The sequence below is a fragment of the Oncorhynchus gorbuscha genome, linkage group LG02, assembly GCF_021184085.1.
Source record: "Oncorhynchus gorbuscha isolate QuinsamMale2020 ecotype Even-year linkage group LG02, OgorEven_v1.0, whole genome shotgun sequence".
In the NCBI taxonomy this organism is placed as follows: Eukaryota; Metazoa; Chordata; class Actinopteri; order Salmoniformes; family Salmonidae; genus Oncorhynchus; species Oncorhynchus gorbuscha.
The window spans coordinates 55,320,038-55,335,911 of record NC_060174.1 but is presented as its reverse complement, the minus strand read 5'-3'; the positions used below and the strand labels follow the sequence as shown (position 1 = coordinate 55,335,911).

General features: G+C 44.6%; 1 pseudogene; it reads right to left on the bottom strand.

Annotated features, from left to right (window-relative positions):
- Positions 1-6,065: 6,065 nt before the first annotated feature.
- Positions 6,066-10,512, bottom strand: LOC123990393 (annotated as a pseudogene).
- Between the last annotated feature and the right edge of the window lie 5,362 nt (positions 10,513-15,874).

Genomic DNA, 15,874 nt, shown 5'->3' with positions numbered 1-15,874 from the left:
ATAACCACAAAAGTGTTAACCTAATCAAAATATATTTTGAGATTTGAGATTCTTCAAAGTAGCCACCCTTGGCCTTTATGACAGCTTTGCACACTCTCTCAACCAGCTTCATGAGGTAGTCACCTGGAATGCATTTCAATTAACAGGTGTTCCTTGTTAAAAGTTCATTTGTGGAATTTCTTTCCTTAATGCATTTGAGCCAATCAGTTATGTAGTGACAAGGTAGGGGTGGTATACAGAAGATAGACCTATTTGGTAAAAGACCAAGTCCATATTATGGCAGGAACTGCGCAAATAAGCAAAGAGAAATGACTGTCCATCATTTCTTCAAGGCATGAAGGTCAGTCAATACGGAACATTTCAAGAACTTTGAAAGTGTTATGATGAAACTGTCTCTCATGAGGACCGCCACAGGAAAGGAAGACCCAGAGTTACCTCTGCTGCAGAGGATAAGTTCATGAGAGTTACGAGCCTCAGAAATTGTAGCCAAAATAAATGCTTCACAGAGTTCAAGTAAGACGCATCTCAACATCAACTGTTCAGAGGAGACTGCGTGAATCAGGCCTTCATGGTCGAATTGCTGCAAAGAAACCACTACTAAAGGATAGCAAGAAGAAGAAGAGACTTGCTTGGGCCAAGAAACATGAGCAATGGACATTAGATCGGTGGGAATCTGTCCTTTGGTCTGATGAGTCCAAATTTGAGATTTTTGGTTCCAACCGCCGTGTCTTTGTCAGACACAAAGTAGGTGAACGGATGATCTCTGCATGTGTGTTTCCCACCATGAAGCATGGAGGAGGAGGTGTGATGGTATGGGGGTGCTTTGATTGTGACACTGTTGGTCATTTATTTAGAATTTAAGGCACACTTAACCAGCATGGCTACCACAGAATTCTGCAGCGATACACCCTGCTATCTGGTTTGCGCTTAGCGGGACTATCATTTGTTTTTCAACAGGACAATGACCCAACACACCTCCAGGCTGTGTAAGGGCTATTTTACCAAGAATGAGAGTGATAGAGTGCTGCATCAGATAACCTGACCTCCACAATCACCCAAACCAATTGAGATGGTTTGGGATGAGTTGGGCCGCGAGCGAAGGAAAAGCAGCCAACAAAGCAGAGCAACAAAGCAGCCAACAGGTGCAGAGCATATCCTTCAAGACTGTTGCATTCTAGGTGAAGCTGGTTGAGAGAATGGCAAGAGTGTGTAGAGCTGTCAAGGCAAAGGGTGGCTACTTCAAATAATCTCAAATATATTTTGATTTGTTTAACACTTTCCTGGTTACTACATGATTCCATATGTGTTATTTCATAGTTTTGACATCTTCAATATTATTCTACAATGTAGAAAATAGTAAAAAATAAATAACTCCTGAATGAGTAGGTGTGTCCATATATAGAAACTCTGGAAAAAAAGAAACTTCCCTTTTTCAGGACCCTGTCTTATGAAGATCATTCGTAAAAATCCAAATAACTTCACAGATCTTCATTGTAAAGGGTTTAAACACTGTCTGTTCAATGAGCCATAAACAATTAATGAACATGCACCTGTGGAACGGTCATTAAGACACTAACAGCTTACAGACAGTTATGAAAACTTAGGACACTAAAGAGGTCTTCCTACTGACTCTGAAAATCACCAAAAGAAAGATGCCCAGGGTCCCTGCTCATCTGCGTGAATGTGCCTTAGGCATGCTGCAAGGAGGCTTGAGGACTGCAGATGTGGCTAGGGCAATAAATTGCCATGTCCGTACTGTGAGACGCCTAAGACAGTGCTACAGGGAGACAGGACTGACAGCTGATTGTCCTCAAAGTGGCAAATTACGTGAAACAACACCTGCACAGGATTGGTACATCTGAACATCACACCTGCAGGACAGATACAGGATGGCAACAACAACTGCCCGAGTTACACCAGGAACGCACAATCCCTCCATCAGTGCTCAGACTGTCTGCAATAGGCATAGAGAGGCTGGACTGAAGTCTTGTAGGCATATTGTAAGGCAGGTCCTCACCAGACATCACCGGCAACAACGTCCCCTATGGGCACAAACCCACCGTTGCTGGACCAGACAGGACTGGAAAAAAGTGCTCTTCATTGACGAGTCGCGGTTTTGTCTAACCAAGGGTGATGGTCGGATTCGCGTTTATCGTCGAAGGAATGAGGGTTACACCGAGTCCTGTACTCTGGAGCGGGATCGATTTGGAGGTGGAGGGTCCGTCATGGTCTGGGACGGTGTAACACAGCATCATCGGACTGAACTTGTTGTCATTGCAGGCAATCTCAACACTGTGCGTTACAGGGAAGACATCCTCCTCCCTCATGTGGTACCCTTCCTGCAGGCTCATCCTGACATGACCCTCCAGCATGAGGTTGCAGTTGACAGTGAGAGAACGTTTCTTTGTTTGCTGAGTTTATATATATATATATATATATATACACATACATACAGTACATACATTTACAATACATACATATACACAGAGACAGTTTCAAACTGCCTCTGGAAGCTATGTCAGCTCAATAACTGTTCGTCGGGAGCTTCATGAAATGGGTTTCCATGGCCAAACAGCCGCACACAATCCTAAGATCATCGTGTTCAATGCCAAACACCGGCTAGAGTGGTGTAAAATCACGTTATTTTACTCTGGAGCAATGGAAACACATTCTCTGGAGTGATGAATCACGCTTCACCATCTGGCAGTCCAACAGACGAATCTGGGTTTGGCAGATGCCAGGAGAACACTACCTGCTTGAATGCATGATGCCAACTGTAAAGCTTGGTGGGGGAGACTGAGTGAATCAGGCCTTCAGTGTCGAATTGCTGCAAAGAAACCACTACTGAAGGATAGACATAAGAAGAAGAGACTTGCTTGGGCCAAGAAACACTAGCAATGGACATTAGACCGGTGGTAATCTGTCCTTTGGTCTAATGAGATTTTTGGTTCCAACCACTGTGTCTTTGTGAGACCACTACTAAAGCGTAGATGAACGGATTATCTCCGCATGTGTGGTTCCCACCATGAATCATGGAGGAGGAGGTGTGATGGTGTGGGGTGCTTTACTGGTGACACTGTCAGTGATTTATTTAGAATTCAAGGCAGACTTAACCATCATGGCTGCCATAGCATTCCAGCATACGTCATCCCATCTGGTTTGTGTTTAGTGGGACTATAATTTGTTTTTCAACAGGACAACACTCCTCCAGGCTGTGTAAGGGCTATTTGACTAAGAAGGAGAGTGATGGAGCATCAGATGACCTGGCCTCCACAATCCCCCGACCTCAATCCAATTGAGATGGTTTGGGAGGAGTTGGACCGCAGAGTGAAGGAATAGAAGCCAACAAGTACTCAGAATATGTGGGAACTACTTCAAGACTGTTGGAAAAGCATTCCAGGTGAAGCTGGTTGAGAGAATGCCAAGAGTGTGCAAAGTTGTCGTCAAGGGAAAGGGTGACCACCAATTGTGCAAGTTCTCCCACTTAAAAATATGAGAGATGTCACGGTTTTCATATGGTGAAGGAGAGTCGGAACAAACTGCAGCGTGTCGATTGCGATCCATGTTTATTTAAACAAACGTAAACACGACTAAACACAAACACTACAAAACAATAACCGAAAACAGCCTATACTTGTGTCACCTAACATCGACCAAAGACATCAAGACACTCAGGACAATCACCCACAATACAACCAAAGAATATGGCTGCCTAAATATGGTTCCCAATCAGAGACAACGATAAACACCTGCCTCTGATTGAGAACCACTTCAGACAGCCATAGACTCTCCTAGAACACCCCACTAAGCTACAATCCCACTAAGCTACACACCACATACAAAAACCCATGTCACACCCTGGCCTGACCAAATACATGAAGAAAAACACAAAATACTTCGACCAGGGCGTGACAAGAGAGGCCTGTAATTTTCATCATAGGTACACTTCAACTATGACAGACAAAATGAGAAAAGAAAATCCAGAAAATCACATTGTAGGATTTTTAATGAATTTATTTGCAAATCATGGTGGAAAATAAGTATTTGGTCACCTACAAACAAGCAAGATTTCTGGCTCTCACAGACCTGTAACTTCTACTTTAAGAGACTCCTCTGTCCTCCACTCGTTACCTGTATTAATGGCACCTGTTTGAACTTGTTATCAGTATAAAAGACACCTGTCCACAACCTCAAACAGTCACACTCCAAACTCCACTATGGCCAAGACCAAAGAGCTGTCAAAGGACCCCAGAAACAAAATTGTAGACCTGCACCAGGCTGGGAAGACTGAATCTGCAATAGGTAAGCAGCTTGGTTTGAAGAAATCAACTGTGGGAGCAATTATTAGGAAATGGAAGACATACAAGACCACTGATAATCTCCCTCAATCTGGGGCTCCACGCAAGATTTCACCCCGTGGGGTCAAAATTATCACAAGAACGGTGAGCAAAAATCCCAGAACCACACGGGGGGACCTAGTGAATGACCTGCAGAGAGATGGGACCAAAGTAACAAAGCCTACCATCAGTAACACACTACGCTGCCAGGGACTCAAATCCTGCAGTGCCAGACGTGTCCCCCTGCTTAAGCCAGTACAAGTCCAGGCCCGTCTGAAGTTTGCTAGAGAGCATTGGGATGATCAAAATCAAATCAAATCAAATGTATTTATATAGCCCTTCGTACATCAGCTGATATCTCAAAATGCTGTACAGAAACCCAGCCTAAAACCCCAAACAGCAAGCAATGCAGGTGTAGAAGCACGGTGGCTAGGAAAAACTCCCTAGAAAGGCCAAAACCTAGGAAGAAACCTAGAGAGGAACCAGGCTATGTGGGGTGGCCAGTCCTCTTCTGGCTGTGCCGGGTGGAGATTATAACAGAACATGGCCAAGATGTTCAAATGTTCATAAATGACCAGCATGGTCCAATAATAATAAGGCAGAACAGTTGAAACTGGAGCAGCAGCACAGCCAGGTGGACTGGGGACAGCAAGGAGTCATCATGTCAGTTAGTCCTGAGGCATGGTCCTAGGGCTCAGGTCCTCCGAGAGAGAGAAAGAAAGAGAGAAAGACAGAATTAGAGAGAGCACACTTAAATTCACACAGGACACCGAATAGGACAGGAGAAGTACTCCAGATATAACAAACTGACCCTAGCCCCCCGACACATAAACTACTGCAGCATAAATACTGGAGGCTGAGACAGGAGGGGTCAGGAGACACTGTGGCCCCATCCGAGGACACCCCCGGACAGGGCCAAACAGGAAGGATATAACCCCACCCACTTTGCCAAAGCACAGCCCCCACACCACTAGAGGGATATCTTCCACCACCAACTTACCATCCATGATCCAGAAAAAGATTGGGAGAATATCATATGGTCAGATGAAACCAAAATATAACTTTTTGGTAAAAACTCAACTCGTCGTGTTTGGAGGACAAAGAATGCTGAGTTGCATCCAAAGAACACCATACCTACTGTGAAGCATGGGGGTGGAAACATCATGCTTTGGGGCTGTTTTTCTACAAAGGGACCAGGACGACTGATCCATGTAAAGGAAAGAATGAATGGAGCCATGTATCGTGAGATTTTGAGTGAAAACCTCCTTCCATCAGCAAGGGCATTGAAGATGAAACGTGGCTGGGTCTTTCAGCATGACAATAATTCCAAACACACCGCCCGGGAACACCGCCCGAGTTGCTTTGTAAGAAGCATTTCAAGGTCCTGGAGTGGCCTATCCAGTCTCCAGATCACAACCCCATAGAAAATCTTTGGAGGGAGTTGAAAGTCCGTGTTGCCCAGCAACAACCCCAAAACATCACTGCTCTAGAGGAGATCTGCATGGAAGAATGGGCCAAAATAACAGCAACAGTGTGTGAAAACCTTGTGAAGACTTACAGAAAACATTTGACCTCTGTCATTGCCAACAAAGGGTATATATAACAAAGTATTGAGATAAACTTTTGTTATTGACCAAATACTTATTTTCCACCATAATTTGCAAATAAATTCATAAAAAATCCTACAATGTGATTTTCTGGATTTTTTTATTCTCATTTTGTCTGTCATAGTTAAAGTGTACCTATGATGAACATTACAGGCCTCTCGCATCTTTTTAAGTGGGAGAACTTGCACAATTGGTTGCTGACTAAATACTTTTTTGCCCCACTGTATATAAATTATAGAATGCTCTGGTGAACCAGATTAAGGTTGCGGTGAGTCATCTAATGTAAATAAGTCTCGCTTGCGAGGGCCAAACAAGGCAGGCATGCATCCGGAGATAATAATGATTGGGTAGGAAGCAGTCAAGGTCCAGTTGCCTGAACAACTACCTGTGCAAAATGCAAGCGCTCACCTGGGTTAAGGGGGCAGATGCACCCATGGTTGGTCCAGGACTCTGGGAAAAGGGTGATGTGACCTCTCTGGATCCTCGCCTGACTGCTGTAGTATAGGACCTTCTTTACCTTGACCTCCACCTCAGCATGGGAGCCCTGATTATGGGCCGCCACAATCCTCACCATCAGCACTATGGAGAAGAGACCAATCGATCTGCCCCCTACCCCCCTAAACCCAGGTGAGTGCTTGCCCATACTGTTGGTATAATATATAAATATAATATAATATATATATATATATATACAGGTATCAATCCCTATTAAATTCTGCTGGCACCATCTACTACTGCCTCAAACATGCAGTGTACTAGCATTTCCTTTTCAATTCTGTTGGCATCATTCACTACAGACTGGTCCCAGATCTGTTTGTACTCTAAAGCTAACTCCTAGGGTTGTTGTTATGCATAACACCAACCATAAAATAGTAGTTGGCTAACCTCAAACATGCAAAGTATTAGATTTCAATTTTAATCTACAGTGTTATCTTTACATATGCATTGTCTGAGATTATTTTAATATCTTTTTACAGTAAATTCTCAGAGAAAGAGGAGTACAATGCCAGGTGGAGCCACATGAGACAATGTATGACATCATTCATGTCTAATGCTAAGATTATGTAGTTGTGAAGGCTTTTCCCAGGAACTTGTCCCACGCGCAACTTTCTTAATCCCACCTACCATAGTCAATACTCCTTGGCACAGAAGAGTTTGGGTTTGCCAATAGTCATCTCCTTACACTCACATTTTTCTGGGAAGAAAGAGAGAATATGTTAATGTCTGTGTGTGTATGTGTGTCTGCTTGCTTGCGCGCGTGTGTTTGTGTTTGTGTTTGTGTGTGTGTGTGTGTGTGTGTGTGTGTGTGTGTGTGTGTGTGTGTGTGTGTGTGTGTGTGTGTGTGTGTGTGTGTGTGTGTGTGTGTGTGTGTGTGTGTGTGTGTGTGTGTGTGTGTGTGTGTGTGTAATGACCCATGGGTTCGATAAGATCATATATATCTTAACATAATGTCAGAGCTGACAATGGGCATAACTAACCTTCTACTACTGAATGTTTTTGTTACGGCTTAGTGACTTCATCACACCTGATTCAACTGATATTCAACACCTTGATGAGCTAAATCAGGTGTTTCATTGCTGAGCTGGAGAAAAAAAACGTTCACACAAATAAAACCTACTCAAGACCACGATTGACAATCACTGTGTTGACCATGGCAACCCATACCAGGCAATAGTAACAACATAATAACAAGTCAGACATAAGAGGGAGGGAGACGTGGATACCACCACAATGGACACCATCACCATGGAGATAGTTGCCCATGTCAGGCCAAAGTAATAACAAATAAAACAAATCATTCCCTTTCTCTCTTACTTGTGCAAGAGTCAGAGGCTGAGGGTTAGGGTTAAAAAAACAAGTAACAAATCATAACAGGGACAGACAGAGGGATAAGTGTGTACTCTTACATGGACAGAGCTGGGTTACAACATAGTAACAAAGCAGATATAACAGGGACAGAGAGGGATAAGTGTGTACTCTTACATGGACAGAGCTGGGTTACAACATAGTAACAAAGAAGATATAACAGGGACACAGAGAGATAAGTGTGTACTCTTACATGGACAGAGCTGGGTTACAACATAGTAACAAAGCAGATATAACAGGGACAGAGAGGGATAAGTGTGTACTCTTACATGGACAGAGCTGGGTTACAACATAGTAACAAAGAAGATATAACAGGGACACAGAGAGATAAGTGTGTACTCTTACATGGACAGAGCTGGGGTACAACATAGTAACAAAGAAGATACAACAGGGACAGAGAGATGCAGGCAGAAGTACAGTGCTTTCGGAAAATATTCAGAACCCTTCCCTTTTTTCCACATTTTGTTACGTTACAGCCTTATTCAAAAATAGATTAAATAAATGTTTTTCCTCAATCTACACACAATACCCCATAATGACAAGGCGAAAAAAGGCTTTTAGAAATGTTTGCACATTTATTAAAAATTAAAAACAGAAATATCTTATTTACATAAGTATTCAGTAAATCATTCTCCCTGCGCTGCGACACTCACCATTCAACCTGACAGAGGTTGAGAGGATATGCAGAGAAGAATGGTAGAAACTCCCCAAATACAGGTGTGCCAAACTAGTGTTATAACCAAGAAGACTTGAGGCTATAATCGCTGCCAAATATGCTTCAACAAAGTACTGGGTAAAGGGTCTGAATACTTATGTAACTGTCATATTTCAGTGTTTAATTTTGAATACATTTGCAACAACAACAAAAAATCAATCTACACACAGTAACCCACATTATCGGGTACTGTGTGTAGATTGATGAGGGGGAAAACGATTTAATCAATTTCAGAATAAGGCTGTAACGTAACAAAATGCGGAAAAAGTCAAGGGGTCTGGATACCTTCCAAATGCACTGTATGTTCTCTTGCATGTGCAGCAGTCGGGGGCAGAGCTAGGTCTGTTGGGGTGTCTGTAGAACCCTCTCTTACAGATCTGGCACTGCCTGCCCTCTGTATTGTGGCGGCAGGAGTCACACACCCACTACGCCATCCTGATGCCAGCCACACACCCTGGTCAAAGTGACAGCTGTCTGCATGTCTGCACACTTACACTCTAAAAATAAAGAGTAAACACATTTCTGTTTTCCTATAGACCTTATTCACACTGCGACAATGATCGGCGTGACAATTATGTTGATCCGCACAGGAAAAATAACACGATGTTTGACAGCGTTCTAATCCAGTGTTATTCGGTTCAATCGGTTTTCTCAAAGGTACAGATAATAGGTTTCACTAATATTTGCATCGATAAATCAATGGCATCCTGAATAACAAAAATCAAATGTACTGTACCTATTGAATCATACATTTACTAGTGAATATGTCTGGCTGTGGCTGTGTATATTGTATAATGTACGTGGTTTTGCCTGTTAACCTTCCTGACCCTGTAAGACTCACTCTTGCATTCATGCGGTGCTCCTATGATACCGTTGGCAGCTTGCCAAGGCTGTTCGTTGTAGAGGGGAGCACAGCGCTCACAATGGTCGCCGGCTGTTTTGTGTCTGCACACACACCTCCCGTGGACCTGCCACAAGGGAGGGAGGGAGCAGTGTATTACATATGTATTACTGGATTACTGTTACAGACAGATACACACAGCTACACGCACACCCCCTGTGGATCTGCCACAGGAGTAAAAGAGGGAGACACAAAACAGTGTTCACAGGGGAACACTTCTGAGTACTTGGAGGTACAGGCTGCCACACTCTCCCCCATCCTCGGCCAGGCCAAAGGTGCCCTCATAGTCCCTGGCAAAGTAACTGGGTTAAAATAAAATAGGTGTATTTTGATCCCAGAGCATAACACATCAAAGTATGAATTAAAACACTTATTTCCAAAGTGGTCCCCGATGGTGCCTGAGGGTCTTCCAGGTCTGTCCGTGGTCCTGGGAACGTTCCAGCAGCATGGCAGAGAGGCGGGGGGAACGGAACACCAGGATCAGGTGGGTGAAGTAGAACTCTGTCTCCAGGTCTAGTTGGAGGGTCTCGGTCTCCACCCTCTCTGCAGACTGCCACCATGTATCTGGGTATTCAAAGGACGAGTCGGTCATGGCAGTGGCTCGGTGGGCCTGGTGGGGGAGGGCTGCGTTGCACTTGCTGCATTTGGGTACTGCTGGGCAGGAAGACTCCTTGTGGGGAGAACTAGAAGTCTGTTGGTAGGAGCAGTAGGACTCTGTGGAGTTGGATCCACACACAGACTGGGTGAGTAGTCCTCGAACCCAAGGCTAGGTCCCCCATTGCGAGGTTTACAGGCTCTGCCAGCACAGCGCCTCTGGCTCTCCACAGCTGGCTCTCCACTGCTGGCTCTCCACTGCTGGCTCTCCACTGCTGGCTCTCCACTGGTGGCTGCCTCTCCACTGCTGGCTCTCCACAGCTGGCTCTCCACTGCTGTCTCTCCACTGCTGGCTGCCTCTCCACTGCTGGCTGCCTCTCCACTGCTGGCTGCCTCTCCACTGCTGGCTCTCCACTGCTAGCTCTCCACTGCTGGCTGCCTCTCCACTGCTGGCTGCCTCTCCACTGCTGGCTGCCTCTCCACTGCTGGCTGCCTCTCCACTGCTGGCTGCCTCTCCACTGCTGGCTGCCTCTCCACTGCTGGCTGCCTCTCCACTGCTGGCTGCCTCTCCACTGCTGGCTGCCTCTCCACTGCTGGCTGCCTCTCCTCTGCTGGCTCTCCACTGCTGGCTCTCCACTGCTGGTTGCCTCTCCACTGCTGGCTGCCTCTCCACTGCTGGCTGCCTCTCCATTGCTGGATGGCTCTCCACTGCTGGCTCTCCACTGCTGGCTCTCCACAGCTGGCTCTCCATTGCTGGATGGCTCTCCACTGCTGGCTCTCCACTGCTGGCTGGCTCTCCACTGCTGGCTGGCTCTCCACTGCTGGCTCTCCACTGCTGGCTCTCCACTTCTAGAAGGAGCTGGAGAGCGAGAGAGAGAGATTATGTTCGTTTTTTAAGGATATATTTCACTTGCTTTGGCAAGGTAAACATATGTTTCCATGCCAATAAAGCCCTTTGAATTGAATGGGGGGCAGGGGGGGGGGGTTAATTGACAGAAATAGAACTATCGGTTTAGAATGGATTGGCATTAAACATAAAATCCATATTCTCCAACTAAAATGCATTTTTACAGATTTGATTACCTGGTTACCAAATATAATTTTGAAAATATAAATCAGCAGGACAGACATTAAATACTTTTCTAGATATAATGCATTAGACAGCCAACAAACATTTCAAAGCAACATACTCTAGGCGAAAATCAATCACTAAAATCATCCTCAATGCTTTCATTATATTATAGACACGCTGAAGTTTTCAAGCACAGTCTGAATCCAACCGGAATGATGACGGAGGGACAGATACTTTATAACGTTTTTACTTACCAGCCAAAAGAGGGAACGTAGAAAGAGGTAAAGAACACTGTCTCATCTTGAGCATCCTTGATGACACTTCTAGAAAACAGTGAGCTAGCCAGCCTGCCTGCCAGGTAGCCTAGCTGCTTCTTGTGTGAACGGTGAGAGAAAAGCGATGTAGTTCTGTTTTTAAAGTGAAGTGAAGTCACGTTCTCAGACGATTGACTTTAGCCAAATGAGCTGTCTCCTCCGCGGCACGCAGCTTTCGCTTTCAATATGTACAACCCGAAGCATAATAATAGAAGAATATAACATTCGCTATCGATCTATATCAAATGGTATGTGCTACCTATCCAATATCTTTGCATAGTATGTATGCGCGAATATCGAAGGGCAATTAGTGTCCAAATAAGATTATTTGAAAAAGTTTACCATTCCTGAGTCCTTCAATCCATTTTCACTGTTTGAAAGAAGTCCACGTTTTTTTATGGGACGATAAGACATTTTAAATATGGAAAGGTGGAAAGCCCATTTAGTAGTCTTTCCCAATGACTGTATGGGTCCTTCCCAACCGTATATCCTCCCTCAGCCCTTTTATTAATATGATACAATCTCAAATGCCATTTGGGACTAAGCATGTATCTTGGTCATTCCCAACACTCTACACATGACTGAGTAGATTGTATCAGAAGTAAAAATTAGAGCAGAATATTATCTCATTCTGAAATTAAAGTAATAAATTATTGATAAGATGTTTGTTTTATTAAATGTGTATATTAATAAGTGAATGACAATACAATAATTATTTCCCTTAATAAAATACTCCTACAAGTCTTTGATATATTCCTACAAGAAAAAGAAAAAAAATACACGTTTTCTGTATGCTAACCTCCGTAAACCATCCACCCAGTAAGTCAGCTGGACTTTTGTTTGAAGGCCAGTGTGTCATTCTGGTGCATTCCTGCTGCATACCACTGCTTATTACCAACTGTCAGTTATTTAGATATCACACCTACACTGAACAAAAATATGAACGCAATATGTTAATTGTTGGGCCCATGTTTCATGAGCTGAAAAAAAAGTTCTGAAAATTTTTCCATATGCACAAAAAAGCTTATTTATCTAAGGTTTTGTGCACAACTTTGTTTACATGTTATTGAGCATTTCTCCTTTGCCAAGATGATCCATCCACCTGACAGATGTGGCATATCAAGAAGCTGATTAAACAGCATGACCATTACATAGGTGCACCCTGTGCTGGGGACAATAAAAGGCCACTCTAAAATGTGCAGTTTTGTCACACAACACAGTGTCACAGATGTTTCAAGTTGAAGGAGCGTGCGATTGGCATGCTGACTACCGGAATGTCCACCTGTTGCCAGTGAATTGAACGTTCATTTCTCTTCCATAATCTGCCTACAACGCTGTTTTAGAGAATTTGTTGTGCCATTCATCTGCCACAATCACCTCATGTTTCAGCATGATAATGCACAGCTCCATGTCGCAAGGATCTGTACACAATTCCTGCAAGCTGAAAATGTCCCAGTTCTTCCATGGCCTGCATACTCACCAGACCAATGTCACCCATTGAGCATGTTTGGGATGATCTGGCTCGACCTGTACAACAGCGTGTTCCAGTTTCCGCCAATATCCAGCAACTTTGCACAGCCATTGAAGAGGAGTGGGACAACATTGCACAGGCCACAATCAACAGCCTGATTAACTATGCGAAGGATATGTGTCGCGTTGCACGAGGCAAATGGTGGGCACACCAGATACTGACTGGTGTTCTAATCCATGCACCTACCTTTTTTAAGGTATCTGTGACCAACAGATGCATATCTGTATTCCCAGTCATGAACTGTAACTCAGTAAAATCTTCGAAATTGTTGCATGTTGCATTTATATTTTTGTTCAGTACACACACACACACACACACACACACACACACACACACACACACACACACACACACACACACACACACACACACACACACACACACACACACACACACACACACACACACACACACACACACACACACACACACATCACCTGACAGTTGTCAGCCAGACTACCCTGGACCTGGGGTTATCTGACCTTGACCACAATAATCAGCCATTTGTGAGCCAGTTGTCTAAGTCATGATAATATCACCAGAGTAAAGGGGGAAAAAAGAGAGAAAAAGAGAGCTTTCAACAAGAGGTGATACACTGTATGTGCGTGTTTGGATGTGTGCAGGTGTGTATGCTTAAGTTCAACTGCATTGTCATGAATAGGTTACTACTTTGATATATCAGAACAGTGCCTTCAGAACATATTCATACCCATTGACTTATTCCACATTTTGCTGTGTTACAGCCTGAATTCAAAATCGATTAACTGTTTTTCTCACTCATCTACACACAATCTACACACAATACCCCAAAATGACAATGTGAAAATATGTTTTTTGATTTAAAAAAAATGAAATATCACATTTACATACGTATTCACCGCCCCTGAGTCAATACATGTTAGAATCACCTTTGGCAGCGATTACAGCTTTGAGTCTTTCTGGGTAAGTCTCTAAGAGCTTTGCACACCTGAATTGTACAATATTTTCACTTGATTATTTTTTTAAATTCTTCAAGCTCTGTTAAGTTGATTGTTGATCATTTTTATACATTTCTAGACATCTATACCAAGTCTTGCCATAGATTTTCAAGCCGATTTAAGTCAAAACTGTAACTAGGCCACTCAGAAACATTCAATGCCGTCTTGGTAAGCAACAGACTGAACCAGGTTTGTCTCTAGGGTTTTTCCTGGGCTTAGCTTTATTCCGTTTCTTTTTATCCCCAAAAAACTCCCTCGCCGATGACAAGCATAGCCATAACATGATGCAGCCACCACCATGCTTAAAAATATGAAGAGTGGTACTCAGGGATGTGTTGTGTTGAATTTGCCACAAACTGTCATGTTTGTCATTTATTATCATGTCTTGTCCCTGTGCTCCCCATGCTATTCGTTTCCCTCTGCTGGTCTTATTTGGTTCTTTCCCTCCTTCTATCCCTCTCTCTCCCCCTCCCTCTCTCACTCTCTCGCTCTCTCTTCTCTCTATCGTTCCGTTCCTGCTCCCAGCTGTTCCTATTCCCCTAATCATCATTTAGTCTTCCCACACCTGTTCCCGATCCTTTCCCCTGATTAGAGTCCCTATTTATTCCTTTGTGTTCCGTTCCTGTCCCGTCGGTTCCTTGTTTTGTATTCACCATGCTGTGATTGTGTTTCGCCCTGTCCTGTCGTGTTTTTTTGCCTTCATCAGATGCTGCGTGTGAGCAGGTGGCTCTATCAACTACGGCCTGCGCCTACCCGAAGCGACCTGCAGTCTGTGGCCGCTTCTCTAGTTATTCCCCTCTACAGACTAGAGGATTTTTGTTATTCCCTGTTTGGATTTAAATAAACTCTGTTTCTGTTAAGTCGCTTTTGGGTCCTCTTTCACCTGCATGACAGAAGGAACCGACCAAGGAATGGACCCAGCGACTTCAGACGCTCGTTACACTGCCGTCGAGATCCAAGGAGCCATGCTCGGCAGACACGAGCAGGAATTGTCTGCTGCTCGCCATGCCGTGGAGAACCTGGCCGCTCAGGTTTCCGACCTCTCTGGACAGTTCCAGAGTCTACGTCTCGTGCCACCTGTTACTTCCTGGCCTGCCGAGCCTCCAGAACCTAGGGTTAATAACCCACCTTGCTACTCCGGGCAGCCCACTGAGTGCCGCTCCTTTCTCACGCAGTGTGAGATTGTGTTCTCTCTCCAACCCAACACATACTCTAGAGAGAGAGCTCGGGTTGCTTACGTCATTTCACTCCTTACTGGCCGGGCTCGAGAATGGGGCACAGCTATCTGGGAGGCAAGGGCTGATTGCTCTAACAAATTCCAGAACTTTAAAGAGGAGATGATTCGGGTTTTTGACCGTTCAGTTTTTGGTGGGGAGGCTTCTAGGGCCCTGGCTTCCTTATGCCAAGGTGAACGGTCCATAACGGATTATTCCATTGAGTTTCGCACTCTTGCTGCCTCTAGTGAGTGGAACGAGCCGGCGCTGCTCGCTCGTTTTCTGGAGGGACTACACGCAGTGGTTAAGGATGAGATTCTCTCCCGGGAGGTTCCTTCAGATGTGGACTCTTTGATTGCTCTCGCCATCCGCATAGAACGACGGGTAGATCTTCGTCACCGGGCTCGTGGAAGAGAGCTCGCATCAACGGTGTTTCCCTGCTCCGCATCGCAACCATCTCCCTCCTCTGGCTTTGAGACTGAGCCCATGCAGCTGGGAGGGATTCGCATCTCGAATAAGGAGAGGGAACGGAGGATCACCAACCGCCTGTGCCTCTATTGCGGAGTTGCTGGACATTTTGTTAATTCATGTCCAGTAAAAGCCAGAGCTCATCTGTAAGCGGAGGGCTACAGGTGAGCGCAACTACTCAAGTCTCTCCATCAAGGTCCTGTACTACTTTGTCGGTCCACCTACGCTGGACCGGTTCGGGTGCTACATGTAGTGCCTTGATAGACTCTGGGGCTGAG